The sequence below is a fragment of the Stylophora pistillata genome, chromosome 6 (genome assembly GCF_964205215.1).
Source record: "Stylophora pistillata chromosome 6, jaStyPist1.2, whole genome shotgun sequence".
In the NCBI taxonomy this organism is placed as follows: domain Eukaryota; kingdom Metazoa; phylum Cnidaria; class Anthozoa; order Scleractinia; family Pocilloporidae; genus Stylophora; species Stylophora pistillata.
In genome coordinates, this window is record NC_142524.1 from 21,471,324 (window position 1) to 21,494,604 (window position 23,281).

The window sequence follows — 23,281 nt, forward strand, 5'->3', positions numbered from 1 at the left end:
TAAGAAATTTTGCAAAAAGTAATAACAGCGTGGATTCAAAAAATTTTTGTCGGCTGTCACAAAGACTCTTTGAGAGCCAAATTAATTCAGGTTTTCATCCTCCATTGATAAAGGTTCAGCAGATAACTTCTTGGCTTCTGAGTTAACAAGTTAGCATGATTCTCGGAAATTGTTATGAAACCTCAGAAATTGATGGGTTGTCAATAATTAATCTCAAGCATCGTTATTTGTCAGCCGGAGTGGGGGCAGGGGTTAGGAAGTTCCTGGGGTTTCAGTAACGCGTTTTAGATGAACAACAAGGTATTTTTAAATTTCTACGAATTGCTTCGCGTAGAGAAATCCACGAAAGGGGCCGGTAACATTAGTGCTTTTGTGGCGTTAAGTAAAAAGCCGAATAGTCGTTGTTTAAAACGTTTGTATCTTTCGCGGAGACAATTCTAAGCAGCAGTTTTTAAAGGGAAACTCTGAGGTCGGTTTCCTGTCATCTCGTGCCAAACAGCTGCTCATACTGTATTCACACGCAAAGAAGGTGACGAACATGATGTTCATTGATCTACAACCATTTTCAGCTCTTTTTCTCCTGGAAATTATTGCAAGTCTGAACACATTTTCTGAACCATAGAGAATAAATAATTTGTTCACGTTGTTATAATGCAGAAGAAAGTGTAATGTTACAGTCTTGTTCCTTGCTACATGTATGGCCAGTCCTATAGAAACTATACTGAAACTAACCTTGTGATTTGGGTATCATACAACAGAGCTGCAATAATCCAAGAAAGATAGAAACAAAATGCATGGCAAACGTAGCTGGAGAAATTTCCTGATGTTGTGCACAAAAAACGAATCTTTTGAACGTTTTTCGACTCGACGTATGATTAAGTAACGTAGTCTTTAATAAATAAAGATTTTCACATAATAATAATTTATGAAGCAACAGAAACTCAGATGTCATCCTTACTACGTCAGCCGGAATAATTTTATTTATTGTGAACCATGACTGTCAAAGTTTTCTTATTTACCCAGCACTTCTGACTCTCTGATTGGCTGAGTTGTTTTTATTCTGCAATGTTTCTCCAAGAGCTATATATATTTTTTTTTAATGAAATAACGCTGCCTTATCCTGCATGTCAATTCTGACGAGTTATTTAAAAACTCAGAGATAATGGAAATACCTTAGGCGTCTGATATGTAAACCCCTAGGAAGTAAACTAAGAATGCTTTATTCTTGGTCATTATGATAAACAATTTAATCAAATTCCCGTACCCTTTGATAAAATGGCTGTTTTGTACTTGAATTAATTGTAGCTAATGGAACATTTTTCAGAAGACAATTCTTATCTCATAATTTATTTAAAAACAAGAGAATATCAAGGAGCTACTCGTTAGCTCTTTATTCCGTTCGCTGTAAAAACATGAATGAAGACAACTTTTCAATCCACCTCTAGGAACCTAGGTTGGTGTCCGGTATTGTGGGTGTGTTTTAAAACGGCGGAGATCAGGGTACAGGCTAGTCGGATGTCTCAGTCGTGCTCCTTTATTATGTCTTGCATTGGTCTGTCAATCGCTTTGGAACGAGGTTAAGTTTATTGATCGTGATCCTCATTGGTACACTCGCATTCGTATATTCTTAAAAATGGTATGGATTGGTAGCCGGAAGTTTATTAGATCGATGCAAACAAATAGCTGCAAACATGAATTCCATAGCGTAAGCACCATCATAGAACCAAATTATCTCAAAAGCAACGGATATAAACTTCTAGCCTCATAAGTGAAAAGCCAAAGCTTAAATATGCACAAAATAAAGCCAGAGCCAAAGCTTAAGTCAATATGCTGACAACATGAAAAGCGCTCTATGGTTAAGACGTAATATGACTTTCATCGATGCTAACCCTGAGTTTCATGACGCAACCTTTCATCAAAAGAACGGCAGTAAAAACGGTAAACATGGCCGAATCGTTCAACACTTATTCCGATCGATTCATTTACTTCTCCTTAACGAAAAATATCCTTCAAGCTTAGGAATTATCCATGTCACTGATATGCCGTCTTCATTCAGTAAAATTATTAATTGTGGTTGGTAGGTAACGAATTATCTTTTATCCATGTGCGTCCCCGCTGTTCCTAACCAACGTCGATCTTCTAAAGTTTTACCCATTTTTTTAAGAACAATCCTTGTAAGGTTTCTTTAATCCTCTTTAGAGGCAATTCACCCCGAATTAAGCAAAAATGACCGAACAACTGAATAGGTGTTCTGTGGTATCTAATAGCGTTAACTTACGAGTGATAATTGAAATTGTGACAAAGACTGGTAAAATAAAAAGCGAGAGCGCATCACGATATCCTGTTCGCCTTGTTTGATGAGAGGGGTAGCAGTGCTTGGAATTCAAATAAAAAAGTGGTGGTGTCTTAAACTCTGCTAGGTACAAAGGAAGAGCAACTTTCTCCTGAGATGGCGATGCAGAGTATGTTAGAATCATTTTTCCACCATCAAAGAGACAACATCTTAATTTTAGACACCTGCCATCACATTTATTTGCATTTATGTTACATAATTAGCCTTTCTTTGTGTTTTGTTTTAGCATCAGTATTCTGAGTACTAGTGTTATTTTGTAGGCTGTTTCTTATTCTAAGCCAAGCTATTTGTCATATAACCCAAAATGTGTGTCGAAATTATCTTATAATTTTTTTAAATTTTAGAGACGTAACGAAAATTTTAATTATTGCGGAATGAACGTGGCACTTATCGTACAATATGAAATGTTATTTGAACTCGTTTGTCGTCCTATTCAAACACAGCATGAAAAAGGAGATAACGAAAAATGAAAGTCGAGTAAATCTGCGTAAAGTTCGTTTAGTAACTTTACGCTAGTTTTATAATGTTCATTAAGTCGCTTAAAGGTAGATTTACGTAGTCGGACGTAAAGCTCTCGTGAATGTATCGTAAAGCTGAAGAGGCAGATTTACGTTCAGCGTAAACTTTGCGTAAAGCTAAGCTTTACTAGACTGAAATAAGAGTTGTTGTGAAGCTAGAAACTATTTGCCTAGACATATTAATGCTGTTTTAGATTTTTCCTAAAGGTTGTGATAAACCATATATTTCGCAAAACACGTAAAGCTTTCGTTAATAAGGCGCAAGTGCCGTAATTCCTGTTAACATGGGGTGTCTCGTAGCCCGTCGCAATCAGTTGCTTTTTATGCGTTATCTGATCTAAGAAGTAGGAAAAAGAAGAAGCCAAGCAAGGCATACAGTTGCATGAACTGATTGTTAACTTCTGTGGTACTGTTCGTATTTCATTAGTGAAAACCCAAGCCAATGTCCCACATTAGACTGCCCAAAAGAAGAGAATTGTCATTGCGTTAAAAGCAAATAAAAAAGATAGAACAAGGGATAGGGACAGGGCTAAATCTGCACTGAGGCATTCCTCGTGATCTTCAAAACTATCGTGGGATTCCAAGCAGTGTACTTCAGAAGCTCTCTCGACGTCGCTAGCGCGATTGTCACTTTCAGAGGCAATTTCCGTTCTCTCTGCAATTTTTTTGAGATGTCTCCATCGTGTACCTCGACTGACAAAGTCATCAGAGTGACTACAGTAATAACTCCCTTCCCCCATTTTCAGGAAAGATATTGAGCATTAAAGAAACGACGAGAACTGACGAAAATTGCAGTGACATTTGCCGCTACATATCTGTCGACATATGTCGATACTTGACCGATACTTGACCAACACTTGACGGATACATGACTGATACTTGACCGATACTTGGCCGATATTTGGGAGCATATTTGGAGAAGGTCTCGCAAAAAGGCCCTCGCCTTATTTACGCAGATAGATGAATAAACTTCATCAAAATTCGCAGAATTTAGCTCTTTGCAAAAAAGCATAGGGTCGTACTTAGCGAGATCTCTGCAAGTAATGATTCGCGGATTGAACTTAACATTGTTAGGCTATATATTCGAGCTGTTCTCATTTATATTCATTCGCGTCTTACGACCGTCCCTACGCCCTTAAAATTAAACACCTAGTGAATAGAGATTGTCAGTTTCCCTTTAAAGTAGTTTTTTTGCATATACGAACACAGTTTAGATTGTTTTCTAGGGTGGTTTTTCTTGCTTTATTTTTTTACATTTCCGAGTTCTCATTCCGTTGATGTTCCAAAGAACGTAGGTAAAAACGGTACCCGAATCGTTCAATACTTATTCGATTCATTTACTTTCGCTAGGTGGTTCCAGCTTAGTCTATGGTAGAAATAAATAATACTCCTGCTGATATAAAACCGTTGGAAGATTCCCACGCTTTCATTAAAACAGCAATAGGTCAATGTTCATAGGATCGTCTCACGAAGCAAAAATGACCCAAATAACTGAACAGGTGCTCCGTGATATTGAATAGCGGTAACTTACGAAATATTAATGGCAATTTTGACAAAGACTGGCAGAAAAACAGGTGAGAGCCCAAGTCGATTCCCTGTTAACCTCACTTGTTTGATGAGAGGTGTAGCAATGTTTGGAATTGAAATGAAAAAAAAAAAAAAAAAAAAAAGACACAGTGTCTCAATCTCTGAAGTGGCTACAAAGGAAGATCAAACTTTGCCTGCAATGGCGATGCAGAGTATGTTAGAGTCATTTTTCTACCATCAAAGAAGCAATATCTTAATTTTAGATACCTGCCATTTTTATATTTATTCGCATATCCTATACATAATAAGTAACAGTATCACCACTTTATCCACAGCCGATCTTCTAAGAATAAATGTATTTGTACCTTAGATATTCATACGATAAGTGATAATAGCGCTGAGATTTGAATTTTAAAGTTTTTCCATTAATGGACGAAGTACTCGAAGCTGATTATGACTTCCGCATACCTCGTCGTAACCTCGGTGAAAACAAGCGATAGAAATCGTTTTAGGCACCGTTCACACCTGATATATCAAACTACACAATTGACAGCGAATTTAAAACGAAAATTTTTAATATTTAAAAATAGAAAATGTCCTTTGCAATAGCTGACGGAACAAGGAATAAAAGTAAACTCCCAAAAAACGAGTGGTTTACAATCATAAGCTAATTATCAGATTTCATACTGATGTCGAAATATATGTTATCTTAGATTAGAAGTTAACTTACGCTTTCCTCTCTTAAACTTCTCTGCACGTAGAAACTTAATTTAATAGCAAAAAAGTGTTTATTTAAGAAAAGCGACTGTGCAGCGAGGGAGTTCAAAATACATGCACTTCAGTTCAAGTCAGTGTGCCAAGCCGGCTCAGTTACAAACTCAGATCAGTTGTTGACAAAATGCCAGGTTATGCAGCGCAGAATACCTGATTAACTTAATGGCGTAAACGAAAACATAAAAAAATAACCGTTTATCACCGATTTGGTAAAGCTAGCCATATTTCCGATTTTCAATGTCATTCTTGTCTTTGAAGCTGCTACTGTTTTTTTTTGTTTTCTATCTCTAGTGTATAGTGTTCTCACTGCTCTTACATGTTGCAATTGATATCATGAGCCCGTAACCTAAAAACACCATCATTCCATGAATTCACAGTAGCATGCAAAACCACAGTGTCCCTTTTTGTTTGTTTGTTCGTTTGTTCTTTTGCTGGTGTTTTTTTCTTTTTGTCACTCTCCAATGTTTTATAATTATTATTATTATTATTATTATTATTATTATTATTATTATTATCATTAGCAGTAGTAGTATTATTATCATTATTATTATTATTATTGATTTCTTCCTGTTTGTTAGATTTTTTTTTTCAACCATTTATGCATTGGGCTGTAGTGTTGACTGGACGTAATTTACATTTTACTCCTCTTGAATTCCTTTTTCTTGCTACTGCACCAATACATATCCCATAACCGTAGTGTTTCTATTTCCGCGATTTCCGTTATGTCTGACAACGTTGCCGCAAGTGTTGTCTTCCTGAGGATATCCTCCAGTACCGAACCCAATTCTGGAATCACAACTTCTGCACTCATTTTCATTGTTACTAAGTATTCCGATTCTTGCTCTAGAATGATCACTTCTTTCAGACACAGTATTAAAGCCTTCCCTGTTACATTGGGGCTGCAGGGAGCCCCTTGAACCAATAAGTGCCTTCCAAGTGTCTCGACCCAGTGACGTGTTGCGATATTTCCCATCAGCGATCAGTGAGTGCAGAGAGTCGGCCTGCTTGTTGATGGCAATGAAGTTGGTGTGGTGGCCAATTTTCATACCAAGGCATATCTTAGAGAAAGGCGTGTTCCAGTAAGTCGGCAGCTTGGTTTCTTGGTTGTCAAACCCAGTTTGTCCGTTGGGAGAGTTGTATTCGTTCTTATCAGTCCAATGATATGAGTCATAATGAAAGGTATTCTGAAAAAGAATAATTGCTTGGGCCAATGAATAAATAAATGAATTCATAAAGGAATAAGTAAATAAACTTACAAATATTCTAATCAAATAAAACAGACATACTTGATCCATAAGCTGTATGCTGTTTACTTCTCACTTTGGATGGTACCGGGAATTGATTTATGTGGTGAAAAGGCTGTTGTACATAATAACGAACAAGACGTTATGTAAGACAGTAACAGGCATTAAAAAATCTGAAAATGAAACCTTGTTGCCATCGATTTTCATGACCGGCGTCCATCCCCCATCACCGCATCCACTGATTTCTTTGTAACAACGAACGGTCACTGCTTTTCAATCGATGTTTAATGTCACCAGATTACTCATGGTTGACCTGCAAAGAGTGATTGATTACTCTGAAAGTACTCGTCGCTCATTACCTCTCAAAGTAAAAGATTTAAACACTAAACTAAACCCAAGAAAGGCCGTTTCTCGAAATCCCGTGTAGTAATTACGCAGAGTCGTGAATTTTAAAGTTCTGCCAAAATAGAAGAAACTCTTGATTCTGATTATGGAAAATTTAATTCTTCACAGCTCTTGAAAACGAGGGTGACCAAAAAATAAAACAATCTTTTTCGGCAACTTTCTTACCTGTAATATCAAACTACACTAGTGACAGGGGATTGACAATTTTGTTTGATTAACATACCCTTTGCAAAAATTGACGGAAAAGGATAACAAAACAAAATAAACAGTTGTTCAAAATTAGAAACTGGTTTTAAAAGTAACAATCACTACTGACAACGATCGAGTGCGGTCTGGATAATTCTCTCTCCGCCGAAATTCTTGCAGAGCAGGAGGTAAATCTGGACTTTCAGCCCTTTTTGATAGAGAAACTTGACAATAATCCGAAGAAGTCTACTTTTACGTGGTCATGATCATTTGAGGAGCTTCAGTCTTTCAGTTTTAAATATTTGAATATCGTCTCGGCTGCGTGCTCGATTACCAGGAACGAGAGAGCACAGAAGATTAAGACGAGCTCTTTGGTTCTGAACTTTATAAGACTAGTACACTTCAAGTCCAGGGATCTGATGACCAAAATGTAAAGACTCAACTGCAGTCTATTTTGAAGGCTACTAAAGCTAATGTGTCTAATGGCGAAGCGGGCGACTTCACTGCTAATGACGAAGAACCTCCAATTTCCTGCCCGGATTCTAAACGGAGCGAAGGTTCTGTTCGGGAAATATCACCCGGCGATCAAGAGGTCTCGGCACCTGATTTTAAAAGAGAAACTGGCAAAATATGGTCGCAGATTACATTGATCCATGAGAAAATTGGCTCCATCGAGAAACCACGAGAAGCTGATTTAGATAATTTCCAGCTCATCAACACCCTCCAACAAAGAAATCAATATCTCTGCGATGAAAGAGCGACTATTTGAAGAAACAACAAAGCTTAAGAGAGTTACCGAGGAAAGTGACACATATGTAACTGCCCTTCAAGTACTGACAAAGGAAATGCGTGTTGATGATTCCGTTGCTCTAATCTCCAATGCCGATCAAACTGAGATAAATTCTGCCGAAACCATTTAGCGTCCAAGACTAAATTCACGGCCAGCGGGTCAGAAGATCCCAGTCATCGCAACTCAAAATCGCTTTGAGCCTCTTCAAGATCAGATTTCTGTACACTCTGATCAACCATCCCTAAACAACAGATACGACGTCTTACCAAAACCTGCATCCTCCAACAGCGAGAGAATTAAATCTACTAGCGTGGCTATTGGTGACTCTATGATCAAACAAATTCATGGTTGGAAACTTGGCAAAAAAGTTGGTCACCGGGTTGTAGTTAAATCATTCTCGGGAGCCACCTGTGGGGATATGAATCACTATCTTAAGTGAACCATAGTAAAAAATCCCGCCAGAATCATCCTACATATAGGAAAGAACGATCTGAAGGATCGAGATCCCAACATAGTCACTGATCACATCGTAGACTTAGCGAGGAAAATTGAAAATGAATCAAGCGCTCAAGTCATTCTATCTGAAGTGATGTCTAGATCGGACGATGTTTCGAATGAATCCGTGAAAGCTACCAACAAGAAGCTCCGCAAGTTTTGTACTCAAAACGGCTGGCAACTTGTTCAGCACAATAACATTACCAGTAACGGTCTAAATAGGAGTGGGCTACACCTTTACGAGAGAGGTAATAATATCATGTTTAATAATTTTGTCAAGTGTCTTAGCTCTGGCGCTCAAAGGTCAGCTTGATTCTCACGCCGACCTAAAGCTCCTGATCAACCCAGCCGGGGTCATCCTGTGTCTTCTATTCCAGTTCCAACTATTTCTCAATTTCTATTGCCTACTGAGTCTCTCAAAGTGAACAGCAGTCGTAAATCATCACAAATTGCTATTACAGAGCCTGCGACGAAGAATGTCAGCTTTGGGATACCAAATACTAGAGGTGTCAAGATCGCAGCGCTCAATATTGCTAGTCTACCGAAATATATTGACGACCTAAGAATCTATATGACCTCTAAATCAGTTGATATATTAGCTATAAATGAAACGCGTTTAGATTCCTCATTCTCAAATACTGCCATAAGTATACCCGGTTATTCTCTTGAAATAATGGACCGTAATAGAAATGGCGGAGGAGTTGCGCTTTATATCAAGAACTCTTTTAACTATGAAAACATCCAAACCTTGGATGAGAATTTAGAATTACTTTGTGTCAAAGTGATTAAGCCTAAGGCAAAACCCTTTATTGTTGGAACGTGGTATAAACCCCCTGGGTCACCAAACGAGATAATGCATGCTTTCGAGTCTACCTTTGAGAGATTAGAGTAGTATGACTTGACAGTCTTTTAAAATCTATATCCAGTGTTCACTAGCATAATCTAAGGCAGTCAAAATACAACCTTTTCGTTTGTAGACCGAGTACTGAAGCAGGTAAGCGAAGTTTCCAATATCGTGGCTCTGTTCTATGGAACAGCTTGCCCTTGAGCGCTAAGCTACAGCCAACTCTTCGTTCCTTTAAGTCATATACTTGATTAATATTGATAAGTAGCTATAAGTAATGAAATCGTTTTTATAGTATAAGTAATGAAATCGTTTTTATAGTTGTTTTAAAGCTTCGCACAGGTAATTAATTTAGTTAGATATATTATTGGTTAATTAATTAATTAATTTGTATTTAGAACACGGCTCGGTGGAAGAGCATGTAACATGAATTGATACCGTGTATAAATAAAGTTTTACTATTACTACTACTACTTCTACTACTACTACTACTACTACTACTACTACTACTACTACTACTACTACTACTTCCAACGGCACATTCATCAATATCTAAAAAGATACTGCACAAGTTAGTTGCAGCAAATAGTGACCGTTCTGTCGAGGAATGACACTGCTTTAAAATACCATTCTTTCTAATTTAAAAGTAAGAAACACTTAAAGTGTATGAAATACACCTCTGCAAGTATGTCCATCGCCAGAATATCCAGGTTTACATGTACAGCTGTACGATCCCTTCTTATTCTCGCACACAGCATTAGCGCTGCAGTCGTGCTTAGATGTTGTACATTCATCAGCATCTGAAAGGAAAAATGAAAATGCAATAATGAAGAAGAAAGGGCATTGATAACATTTCCGCCTATTTTCGTACACATAGAGGTAGTTCATTACCAATTAGGATGGAAGAAACGAACATTTACCTTCATCACATGTCTGACCCTTAAATCCAGCAGTACACAGACAACGATATCCTTTGTCAGTAAAACCACTTTGACAAATGGCGTTGTTCCTACAAGAGTTTCTTACGCAAGCGCTCTACATGATCCAAAGGAAAAGAAGTAAACCTACTAGTTATACAATCACCACTACTGTGGTGACGATGTACCATTGACTAACTTGTAGAGGTAGACAATTCACAAATAGAGTTTACAAATGCTTAGATATAAGGAGTCACCGTACGTACAAGCGTGCATTTTATAACAGTAAAAAAATATATCTTTTTCAACGCGCTGTTGATGAGGATACGTGGGTAATCTACTTACCTCAGCTGCATGGTAAGAATAATTTCCATTTTCTATCAGTTCGTCTTCGTGTCCTTCGTGAGTCACATTATTCAATTCACATTTGTACTTTCTATTTCCATCCTGTCGTTTATCGATATTAATGCTGACACAGTTGGGTTCCATAAAACATATGTTTTCACAGAACTCCATTACCACGACCTCAGTGATGCGAACCACATGGTTAATGAAGCGTTTGCCTTCAAATGCTTTTTCAGACCGGAATTTCAACTGACGGCATTGGTCTGCTTCAGAGAAATCTTCAATTTTGAGAGTACAGTTTCAATGAATAAGCTACATACTGATAATTAACAATTATTCCACTCGCGCTTGTTGGATATGAGGTGATAGATAGCCAACGAGGCGCGTAGCGCCAAGTTGGCTATAATCATCTCATATCCAACAAGCGCGAGTGGAATAATTGTTTTATTTAAAAAAACGCCCCCAAGATACTAGACAAATCTTCTCGACTTTATTTTGTAAGAAGAAACCGGATGTTACAATCTACAGATATTAGATTATGGTATATTGGCTCATATACCATAATGGCTAAGCCAATAAAAATTCTTGAACTACATTATCCAATGATCTACTTTTTAATAATAGTATTTATCATATAGCTGGCAGCGTCCGTCAATGAGCGATATGAAGCGAATTCTGCATTTTAGCAGGCTACCTGAGCGAGCAAGAGGGCACCCATTGTCATTCCTCAGCAAGAACCGTTTTTCCTATTGCATTTTGTGTACATTTCTTCATAAACGTAAAGAAAACCTATCAAATACAATGAATATATGAAGTTCATATATTTTGAACTGCGGTATTAAATACGTATGATGCACCATCCTTCGCAGTAGATAACGCTATTTATGCAATAGCGAAAATTAGGCCTGTACGGGATTCGAACCACTGACCTCTGCGATACTAGTGCAGCGCTCTACCAATTGAGCTAACAATTGTTAGCTCAATTGGTAGAGCGCTGCACTAGTATCACAGAGGTCAGTGGTTCCAATCCCGTACAGACCTGATTTTTTTCAGGTCTGATTTTCCCTATTGCATAAATAGCGTTATCTACTCCGAAGGATCGTGCATCATACGTAAAACCTATCAAATCACTAGATTTTAGAATTTGTTAAATATTAAAAGGAGAAAGCGTCAATATGGTTGGCTTTCTTTCCCAGCGTTCGAAAATATACAATTTATTCTTCATCCTTCTTAAAGCAAAATATTTTTTTGCCATAGTTAATCCTCTAATGACCAAGCTTTTTCAGTCAAAGTGGTGGGATATTAGCCTTGAACTAATTTTGTGCTTTTATGAACATCGACTTCATCTTGGTCAACCACCCATCTTCGGCCTGGTTCACATATGATCCCAGACGATCGCAGGCGACCGCACTCGATCGCCAGCGATCGTTTGCGATCATATGTGAACAGCTCTGCGATCGTGTGCGATCGTGTGCGATCGAGTGCGATCATATGGTGGCCCATAGGGGACATGACACCTTTTTTTAATCGCGCGATAAATGATAGATTATCGCGCGATAAATGAAAAATTGTCGCACGATAAATGGATATTATCGCGCGATAAATATAAATTATCGCACGATAAATGGAAATTATCGCGCGATAAATAATGAATTATCGCGCTATAATTTATCATTTATCACGTGATAAATGGAAATTTGTCAGGTCACGTAATCGGCTGTCATACATGTTGTTTCCGTGGACGACAATGACTGCCACAGTTGAGGAGCTATGTTTTGAGGTCAATAGTTCGTTTTATTCATGTAAAAGATCATTTAGCAGTACGTTGCAATACTACAACACATAGCTCTGTGAATCAATATAGTAAACATTGATTTCGCGAAGTCCGAGCCCGTGGAAATTTTGTATCATTTATTTATATTTTGTGATGACTTTTTGATGATTGCATTACTTACACTGTTGGGTTACACTAAAACCTTGAAATAAACTTTCATCAGTTTGCTCATCTTTCAGTCTATCCTATATGCCCTATAAATTTCATTGCCATTGCTCAAATATTCTATCAAATATTATATCAATCAATTCTCTGCATTCCTCCAAACAAAAAACACATTATGATCGTGACTGTACGCCAGCAGGATCCAATTCTTTAATTATGACTCGTACGGCCTCCTTCTGGACAACAAGACTGTAGTCAATTCTTAATCGCTGGTGCATTTGGCGATAACCAATACTGTTCCTGCATGGACAAATGCAATGGATTACCGAACAGAAGTTGACCTAGATGACATTGATGTGATTGATGGTGAATGCTGCGACTGAACAAGCCCCACAAATTGTTTGGAGGAATGCAGAGAATTGATTGATATAATTATGTATAAGAGCAACAGTTGCAAGTGCCTTCAACTGCTCTAGAAGCTCGTAACCTTTTCTTGGATCTGGTTTATCTCATCGACAACAGTTAGTCCAGTTCTTGTATGATGTTTTTTTCGAAGAGGAATAAATTACACCTGAAGACCTAGCCTCGTGTGCCCCTAATGCCACCCTCTCTTTGTGTACAAGGCCTTTCTGGCAAAAGAGGACTGACAGTTCTGGTGACATATGTGTCAAAGTTACTGTGTTTACATTTCTGTGCGAAATAGAGGATACTTTAAAAGCCTATGAGCATTATGTAACTACTCGTGTGCACGAAGTCATTTGACCCTATTCGGCCCGAGCTTTTTTTTAATCTTTTCAGACCGGGGAGGGAAGCGAATTCCGCCCCCTTCACCTCCGTAACTTCCAGAATATTTGAGCAATGACCAATAAATTTAGAGGGCATATAGTATAGACTGGAAGATGAGCAAACTGATGAAAGTTTATTTTAAGGTTTTAGTGTAACACAACTGTGTAAGTCATGCAATCATAAAAAAGTTATCACAAAATATGAATAAATAATACAAAATTTCCACGGGCTCGGACCTCGCAAAATCAATGTTTACTATACTGATTCACAGAGCTATGTGTCGTAGTATTGCAACGTACTGCTAAATGATCTTTTTACATGAATAAAACGAACTATTGACCTCAAAACATAGCTCCTCAGCTGTGGCAGTCATTGTCGTCCACGGAAACAACATGCACGACAGCCGATTACGTGACCTGACAAGTTTCCATTTATCACGCGATAAATGATAAATTATCGTGCGATAATAAATACTATCGCGCGATAATTTCCATTTATCGCGCGATAATCTATCATTTATCGCGCGATAAAAAAAATGTGTCATGACCCCTACGGACCACCATACCATCATATGTGAACAAAGTTCAGCGATCATGCGATCGAAATGAGTCCCATAATGCTATGTTTTCCCAGCGTGAAGAACTGCAAGCGGCACGACGCCATGACAACCAGTTGTTTATCAACTTTTACACGTGCGTGTGTTTCGACAAGGTGGAAGGTGAAATCGACACGGAATAGTTTATGAAAGAAATTAGAAAATACGACTGTTTGTTCAATCGCTTTACTGGCAAAGAATTCTCTCTTTCTTAAGACTTTCCGCACCAACAAGCGAAGCTTCTTTAATCTAGGAACGACTTTCCGTTTAAGTAAAGACAACAGAAGCAGAATGTTGGTTGACTGGAGTTACATTGTATTGTCGCTGAATGGTAAATAGTGGACTCGGTTGTCACAGAACGCTGCGATCGGCTGCGATCGTAGGTGAACATGCGATTCGTGATCTTCGGTTGCGGGGTTTCATGATCAGCAATCGTGCGATCGCTTGGGATCGCTTGCGATCGCTTGCGATCGTCTGTGATCGTCTGCGATTATATGTGAAGCACACTTAAACCTCAAGTTTCGTCAGTAACGCATATCTATTACGCGTAAAGCATTACCACTCAATTTAGATGCGTTGTAAGCTGTCTTGATAGACATCATTCACAGAACGACGCACAGAATTTAATCTTTTTAAGCTAAGAAACTTTATGGGATGCTAAAGAGAGAAGCTAATACTCTTATCACTTTGGGGGCTGGTTGGCTGCATGTGATGCTTTAATGCATGTGATGCTTTAATGTGGCAGCGTGATGCTGTTAGTGAGCTTCTATGCGCTAGCTGATGTTTGGCTGTGTAGCCGCGTGATGCGGTTCCAGTCAATACCCACTAATTTACCCTTGCTCACTATAGAGTCTCCTGTAGCTCAGTGGTTAGAGCATCCGTCTAGATCACGGAGGGTCGTGGGTTCAAATCCCATCTGGAAAATCGATTTTTCTCTTGTATTAGAAATTGTTTATTTCATCTTTAAATAGCCATTTACATTGATTATAGCCCTATTAATTATTCTTGTTATTTTGAAGTGAGAGGAAAAATATTTATGTCAATGTCGTGTTAGATCGCTTGAGGGGAAACAAAAGACCATCTTCTCTTACTTAGGTTCTTACTCAGACGTTTAGTGCCCATGTTATCAATCGATGGTTTTTACTTTAAATCTTGGGGTATAAATTAGCTTGTTTTTGCCAAAAAATACTCCAAAATACAAGGAAGTTCAGAAAGAGCAGGCAATTATAGTTGAGGGGACTGAACTGTACGTAGAAACGACTGGCTAACCCGCAGAAAGGAACTGAGAGACCATATTTCCGTGGGTGAAAAGAAAATTACTTGAATTTACCTTGTCATGTCGCAAACACGATTACCATGGAGCACAACAGAAACACGCTGACACGAAGGGAACGCATGGCACAAACGCTTTTCTTGACTCATTCAGTTAAATCATGCTCAACTTTTCAAGTAACTGAGGTCCACTAATGTCCTAGGCCTAATTATCATTGATACTCAATTTCTTCTCAGCCAATAAAAACTGTTGCACCTGTCGACAACTTTAATTATTTTCTCAATATAACTTTAACGACAACTTTAATTATTTTCTCTCTCCTTTTTACGTTTGCTGTGTCTCTTTCCGTTTTGCATTCCTTTTTTTCTCCCATTTCTTTAGTTTTCGTTCCTCGATCCATATTCTGGACATAAAATTTCGATTCTTAGACAATTTAGAGGATATAACATTCGTAGAAAATCTTTATAATTTTTCCAGGAGATTCAAAGAAGATTCAGCTGCATTAAAATAACAAGCAAACAGCAGGTTTTGCATAATGAAAGAATTCGAAGGGACGTCTCTCGCCCTAATAACCCTCTGCTTCCTTTATTACTTTACTATTACTTTACTATCAACCCTAAAAGGTTCATGTAATATTTTCGTCTTCGAGGTGCGGCAAAAAATGGATACTTTTTTACCTTTCCATTATATCAACTAGTTGCAGTTGTCTCATATGATATTGATGTCAATGTCATAGCTGTCAGGTGCCTCGAAAGCTAATTGATAAGGGTGACCTATGATACCTACTATGTACCTGTAAGAAATTAGCACAAAGTTATAACAGCAATGATTCAACAATTTTATGTCGGCTGTTCTAGAGACTCGTTGAGAGGCGATATTAATCTTTCACTGATATTAAGTTCAGCCGATTTTCTCTTGCCTTCTGATAGTCAGCTAGCAGCTTAGTTTGTCTCGAGAAACCTCAGAAATTGTTACTAAAACTACATGATTGTATTTTGAGTTAGTTCAATGTTTGAAAACATTTGTCAGAACTTAACGTGTAATCACGCGCTGCCAAGTTCACTCGAGGTGATGGTGGCTTACCACCTGACTCCTGTTTACAAAAAAGGGGCATATGGTATTTCGTGGACTAGTGAAACGCGGACTAGTAAAACGAGGACTAGTCAAGCGCGGACTAGTAAAACGTGGACTAGTAAAACACGGACTAGTAAAACGCGGACTAGTAAAACGCGGACTAGTAAAACGTGGATTAGTAAAACGCGGACTAATAAAACGCTGACTAGTAAAACGCAGACTTAACAACAACAACAACAAAGAAACAATTTCATACGATGGCGATCACAAGACCTAATGGCGAGCTAATTTAGTGAGTGACACTCCCTGTTTGACCTTTAAGTTACAAATGGGTTTGACATGCGTCAGATACAAAAGAATTTAGATAGGGTCTAAAAGTACTTACGAGTGACCACGAGGGACCACTAGTGACCACGAGTGAATTTAAATCAAAATATCTCAAAGTCGGTCAGCCCCACCCAAGCACACGGGCGTGTTTGATGAATTTAGAATTTTGAAAATGTTTGGAAACCGCAAAAATTGAGTCGCGTTAGAAAATGCTCGTGTTGACAGATTTTAATCCCTAGAGTAAAGAATTCGCTCGTAATGCGACCCAGGCCTTAAAGAATCCGAGATGCTACAAAAATCTCTGAACAGTTCAGAAATGTACCAACAGTTCAGAAGTTCCCAGTACGGACCAACCTATGCTGGTGAATAACATTTTTATTTTTTTTCTAACACATAATAAAAATGATTGCTACAAGAACCCGAATGATTTACGGCTACAATTACAAGTCTAATTACGGGAAAATGTTCCTTGAACTTCACAATTTGATGGCGGGTGAGTTATAAAGAAAATAAACGTTAATTAGAGAGAACGCTTTCGCCGACACATTTTTACTTGTGAAACATTTTTTTGATAAGCAACTGTCACGATGTGACGCCTGTCAATTGAAGAGGAAAACAGCATACGCTTTTGAAGAAACAGCAGTACTGGTGTGACAAACACACACAAGTTCACTGATCATGCGACGATTTTCTCGTAAATAGAAAACAGAGTTCTTACGGAAAGTATTTTTATTTCCAACGACGATTAGTCTTCGAAGATTTACCTCTGTTTCGTTTTAAAATGTCACGGAAGTTCAAATTGTAAGTGAATGCAAAAATATGTCTTTTGGAGTTGTCAGTCTGCTTGTTTGTTTTCTGTAATGGCGTGTGTAAATCGGTTTTGCTTCCACCGAAAAGTCCGCGTTTTACTGGTCCGCGTTTTACTTGTCCGCGTTTTACTAGTCCACGTTTTACTAGTCCTCGCTTTACTAGTCCGCGTTTTACTAGTCCAGTCCATTCCAGTCTACGAAATACCACATGCCGGAAAAAGGGCAGTTTACTAGTGGGCATATAAAAGGACCTGTTTTTGCAACGATTACATCACCCCTGCTGAAGGCACTCGACAACAGCGTCGAATCGCTAGGTCTATGAATTGTAACTTCTCGATTACATTCAAACAAACAGAGTAGCATCAAACCATGTCTGATTGTCCAACTGGTTGCTTTGTGAACTTTAATATATCTTTTTTACATTTCTGGACGAATGTTATGCACCCGACCTTTTAAAGTTAGTAAATTACTCGTAAATTGGTTTAACAAAAAATGTATGCATGTATTCTTATTTAACTGCCAAACAGGCTTTTCAAAGCCAATTCGAACAAATGGGAAACAAACATGATGAATAAACAAATTATGCTAAAAATCCCAACTGGTTAGAGGCAGGCCAGTTGGCTATATACTACCGAAGTGCAGCCATGGAGTTGAACTTAGGGGAGCCGAGAACAAATCCAGTGCTTAGCTAGGTGGAGGGCTTGAACCTGGGACCAAGAGTTTACAAGCAAAGCGCCCTAACCACCCAGCTTCCCAAGAATAGGTACCAAGAGTGCCTCACTATTAGCGACTTTGCAAAATCCTCAATTTACTTGAATATGGTTGGTCATCCGAGTAAACTGCCTTATTTTTCCTAATATTTTTGAAAGAGTTGTAAACGAACACTTGGTTATAAATGGAAACATTTTCTTGGACAGCTATACATCAGCCAATCACAATGAGCATACTCAAATAAATCTGTCCGTCACAAAATATATTATTATACCATAACAATTGCAATGACTACCATCCCGAGCGGGGGATTTCCAAAGTCATAAAGGTACCTGTTTCCAAGGCTTTTTCAGAGTGTATTTGGCGAAGGTTGAAATGATTAAGTGCTTAAAGATGGCACTTCTGAGCTTTTCATTCGAAGATGACATTTTGTTTTTTTCTGAAATTGCAATGGTTTTAATAAATTTGTATCAGGACTTCGTTTTATCCAATGTAGTCAGTACATATGTTTTTGATTAATAAATCGGACTTCCACTTCTCTGTCGTTCGATTTAGTAAATCAGTCGTGTGATAACAGAACGATTTGGACACCACATCGTACTATTACCATTTAGTAATCACGACGTGAGAATCACTATTTTACAATCAATTACTATGATATATTAATACTCCTTTCAAACCAAAGCTTAAACATGTTTTAAAGCTGTTTTGTCAAACACGGTTTAATTTTTTTTTTCATACAAGCCACTTAAGCAAATGTCTGTTGACTTCAAATTTAGACCACTGAAAATACAAAGCTAGTGACTTCTTAATTCCACAAAAAATTCATTTTTTTACGATTCGCTGTCTCTCATTTCCTTTCATGTTTTGCTGGTGTGAATGGGGTTCAAGTGAAAGAAGATTTAAGATGTCCCTTAAAACTACAACACCATTGTAAGGCAAATCTGATAACTCATCCAAGTTCCATTCACTGAACCAATACATAACCCATGGCTTTGATGTATTTGTCTCCATTATCTGGCTCGTGTTTAGCCGCGTTTCCACAGGTGTTGTTTTCATCAACAACTCCTTCTGTACCAAACCCGAGCCTGGAATCACACGTATTGCAGTCATCTTCGTTATTGGTCACAATTCCAATCCTTGCGGATGCAATTTTACCACGACATCCTGAGTTAAACCCTTCCTTGTTACATTTGAGCTGTAAAGAAGCATTATTACCAAGTAACTTTTTCCACGTGTCCCTTCCCAGTGATGTGTTGCGATATTTCCCATCAGCGATCAGTGAGTACAGAGAGTCAGCCTGCTTGTTGATGACAATGAACTTGAGTTGTTGGTCGATCTTCATACCTGGACAGATCTTGGAGAAGGAGTGTGTTCCAGTAAGTGGACAGCTTTGTTTCCAGTCGGTCAAAACCAGTTTCCCCTCCAGAAGGATTGTATTCGTCCTTATCAGTCCAATAAGATTTGCGAAAGTGAAAGGTGTCCTGTCAAAAAGAATAGGAACTCAGCCGTTCATGTTTTCTACACTGTTTAAAATGATCTGTGATAGAGTTGTGGAGACGAGTTTATTCTAGCCTTGACGTGTCTGATTCCCAATGCACTGATTGGTTTTTGTACTGAGAGAAACAGTCTGACATTTTGGCAGCAGCGAGATTCTGCTCAAGCTGTCGAAACGCTGGTCACTGTCCTTGTCAATGATCGGTCATACACGTCCCACTGTATCTACAAAGCATATATGTTTCGACAAACTAGTTTCGTTGAACTATTAGCGTTACTTGTACTTTCGGTTCAACTCATTCGGTGCAGGTATCTTATTATTAATGTTCTGATGGATGCCCTCCGACATACTGGGTATATTGATCTGGCAATTGCATTATGGAAGGAAAAAAACTCAAACCTTGCTGCCGTCAATCTTCATCACAGGCGTCCATCCTCCATCTCCACATCCAAAATCTCCCATCTGACAAAGAATGGAGACTGGTTTCTCGCTTACAATCAGAGTGACCAATTTACTCACGTTAAGCCTGTAACGGACAGAGTTTTAAACTTAGTAAAAATTGCGATCCAGCTACAAATAATAATAAAAATTGACAATGATAATTATTGTAATAATGATGATGATGATAACGGAGATGCTAATAGTAATAGTGATGATAATGATGATGACACTAATAATGTTAATGATGACGATGATTAAGACAATAATAGTGATGTGGGCGTTGTTTTTATTGTCACACTCTTCACTGGTTCTGCAGTGATCCCAAAAACTCACGCGACTTACTTGCGAACGTCATAAATATCTTTACATGACTTCAATGCTGTAAGGAAACAAAAATTGCATGAGTTAGCATATAACAACTGCTAAAAAAAAAACAGATCATCAACATCATATTTAGATGAAGATAAATTTTTCAATTGCTCAGGTGGCAAGTGTTTTTTCACTGAAAGAGTGAGCTAGTGCACATGTTATCATCACTCATTCATTACTACTATGCTTAACAGTGTTACCTTTTTCGCAATACTCTCCAGTGAAACCTCTCTCACAGATGCATTCAAATGTATTGTATCTGTGGTGTGCCTCACACGTGCCTCCATTGTGGCAAGGATATGATGAACAAGGTGGTGACTGAAACGATATAAAGGTGAAACTATTAATTTAAAAAGCAGCGACTAAGACAAGATTTCTCGAGCTTTAAGAAGAGATGAATTAGTGAGGCTGTGCGGGTGTGTGGGAGAGAGAATTCAGTCTTCCAATACAAAACACAAGAAAATAATATAAATTCTTTTTTATATATTCTACTAAATCAAATCAGTAATATCTATAATGAGAGAAATAGGCAAGTAGAAAGAATATGTCCACGAAATAACATGCGTAATCATACGCACGTCTAGATTAAAGTGGTGCGAACTCTGGTTCCTTTTGTATCCCTTTGGATTTCTGTATCTATCGGAATACAAGAACTCGCACCAAAATGTACTGTCGGCTCTTTTGGAGGTGGCCAGATTCACAGAAGAACAGAGAGGATTGCGGAGGCATCCAAAAGTGCAGTCGAACACATCGTGCACTGCGATTGTTCCAATAGAAGGTGCATGTAGATAATGGAACTTTTCTATGTGGAACACTTTCTGTTGAACCATTGGTGGGAGACTTAGGAAGCTTTTTCCTTCTGGTGGTTCATATAACCCTGTGGTCGAGTAACAATTTCAAAGAAAAGAATGCTCTGTTAACATCCATAGTTAAGCCACAAGCTCGTCATCATCATTTTCTTGATGAGCAAACTCGTCAGTCATTCATTATATTGTTTTCCTTACATTTAACCAAAAAGAGAATCGATCTTTTTTCTTAGACTAGGTTTGATAAGTTTGCTCTATTAAATTGTATTTATTTGTATTTTTTTTCGTTTCCCATTTCCTATTGATCAAATTCACACATGTGAAGTGATGGTAGTTTATCCGTAGCGTGAAATATGTTTGTAAAGTAATAAAAAATGTCATTTTGTCCTCAGGTCTTGTAATATCGTGTTTAAATAAATGATCACAAAATATTTTTAATCATTAATTCATCATTTTCTACTTTCACTTTTGCTTTCACTAACTGATTAATTCATTTGAGTTTGAGTTTATAATTTTTCACTTTCATTTCATTATTAATTAATTTGTTTTTTCGATGTGTAGTTTTTATCGAAGCAACTGGAGTAAACCATTCTTAGTTATCATTGTTTTTCACCTTTTTGCATCAAATTGTATGATTCATCAATTGAAGAAATAAAGAAAAAATGGAAAAAAAAAATACAGAGAGTAAGAAACAACACATTTTTGATTTACATTCTTCTTTTCTATGCAATTTACGCCAGGAGCCTTTTTCATCCAAGTTTCTGAAAATTTAACATTGTTATTTAATTGTTCGATGTTTTGTTTGCGCACGAACGCTTAACAGCTGTGTCAGTTCGTCAAGCTTGTATAATAATTAAAAATCGCTAACTGTGACACAGAATTTACCATACACTCTGAAATTGAGTTAAAATAATCACAAGGAAAAGCCCGTTAAGCCCCCTCCGAAACCCTTTTTGTCAACAAAAAAAAAAAAAACAAAAAACAAATTAATTTTTTCGCTTTTAATTCTTATTCAAAGCAATGAGATTTTATGTGGAAAACTGGGGATTTAAGGCTTTGGCTCTTCCGCTGTAATCTAGTTTAATTTACTGCGCTATACATTCTTCGTTTATTATGTTTATTTTACTAAAATCAGAAGTAACAAAATGGAAATTTAATTTCCTAAGCATCGAGGCGAATTTTCTGAACATAGTACAGGAGCCATGTAAGCCATTCCAAAAGTTCTACTCGAAAAATTTCCTTTTTTGGATTGTCAAAAAAACACGGTCGAGCAAAATTTGCTTATAATGTTCACCAGTTACAGAGCTATATATGCTTTGACAAACTGCCGCTGAAAAGCGAAACAAACATCTCTTCTGTAGCATACATGTTATGTTTTAGCGCTGAAGTAAAGATAGTTCTTTTCTAGAAATGAAATGATTTCAAATACTTGTGCTCACTTCTTCTTTTTGCTTTTGTTTTTAAACTTCGGCGACCATCTCACTAGTTTTGTATTACATGCTCGACGGCTGAGATAAAATGTGGAAATAAAAGGAATTAAAATTATAACTCACCTTTGGCACGAATTATCAAAGGCATCCACCAATAGAGTAAAAGTGTTAAAATCCAACAATGAGTTACACAGACCATAGCAGAAAGAAGACATTTCAAGGAACACCCTGTCAGAGCTGGGTACGAAAGGTTTCGAAAAGTGATGGTAGAACAGAACTAATAGTTATGTCTTCCGAGAATCAATTCGTATGACACTTTGCTCACCTATCCAGTAATTGTTCGCGTTTATAATAGGTCAGACGCATGCGCATACAAGCATACTGACAAACCAATCAAACCTAACTGATCCGCGTTCTGGGACGCGAAAATCGACATTCATTGGTTGGGGGTGGGGGTGGGGACAGCAGTCTAGAATTATTTTGAACTTTTCGATTTTTCTGAGAAAGTAAACTGATGATATAACTTCTTGATATAAGTTTTGAAAGAGGTTCATCAAAACTGTCCTTTAGGAAAGACAAAATGAATTTAAAAATGTTCCAACTGTCGGCGGATTATCGATATTTGTTGTCAGTGGCTCTTAATAAACATGTTTTAAAGCAGTTTTGTCAAACACGTTTTAAATATTTCTTTCATAGAGCTACCTGAAACCAATGTCTATCAGTTGACTCCAAATTTAGAACACTGAAAATACAAGTTAGTGACTTCTTGATCCCCCAAAAAATTTAGTTTGCAACGGTTCGCTGTCTCTTATTTTCTTTCAGTTA

General features: G+C 37.7%; 1 non-coding gene and 2 pseudogenes across 2 annotated transcripts; 1 reads left to right on the top strand and 2 right to left on the bottom strand.

Moving 5' to 3' along the window:
• Positions 1-5,759: 5,759 nt before the first annotated feature.
• Positions 5,760-14,840, bottom strand: LOC148728759 (uncharacterized; annotated as a pseudogene).
• On the top strand, positions 14,570-14,642 carry Trnas-aga (transfer RNA serine (anticodon AGA)). The gene has a single exon. It is a non-coding gene; the product is annotated as a tRNA-Ser (tRNA).
• Positions 14,841-17,597: 2,757 nt separating the features above from the next.
• LOC148728761 (uncharacterized) lies at positions 17,598-22,760 on the bottom strand (annotated as a pseudogene). Its single transcript, XR_015988934.1, has 6 exons — positions 22,580-22,760; positions 20,799-21,097; positions 20,421-20,538; positions 20,194-20,230; positions 19,810-19,936; positions 17,598-19,396 (listed from the first exon to the last, which is right to left on the bottom strand). The product of XR_015988934.1 is annotated as an uncharacterized LOC148728761 (transcript).
• Between the last annotated feature and the right edge of the window lie 521 nt (positions 22,761-23,281).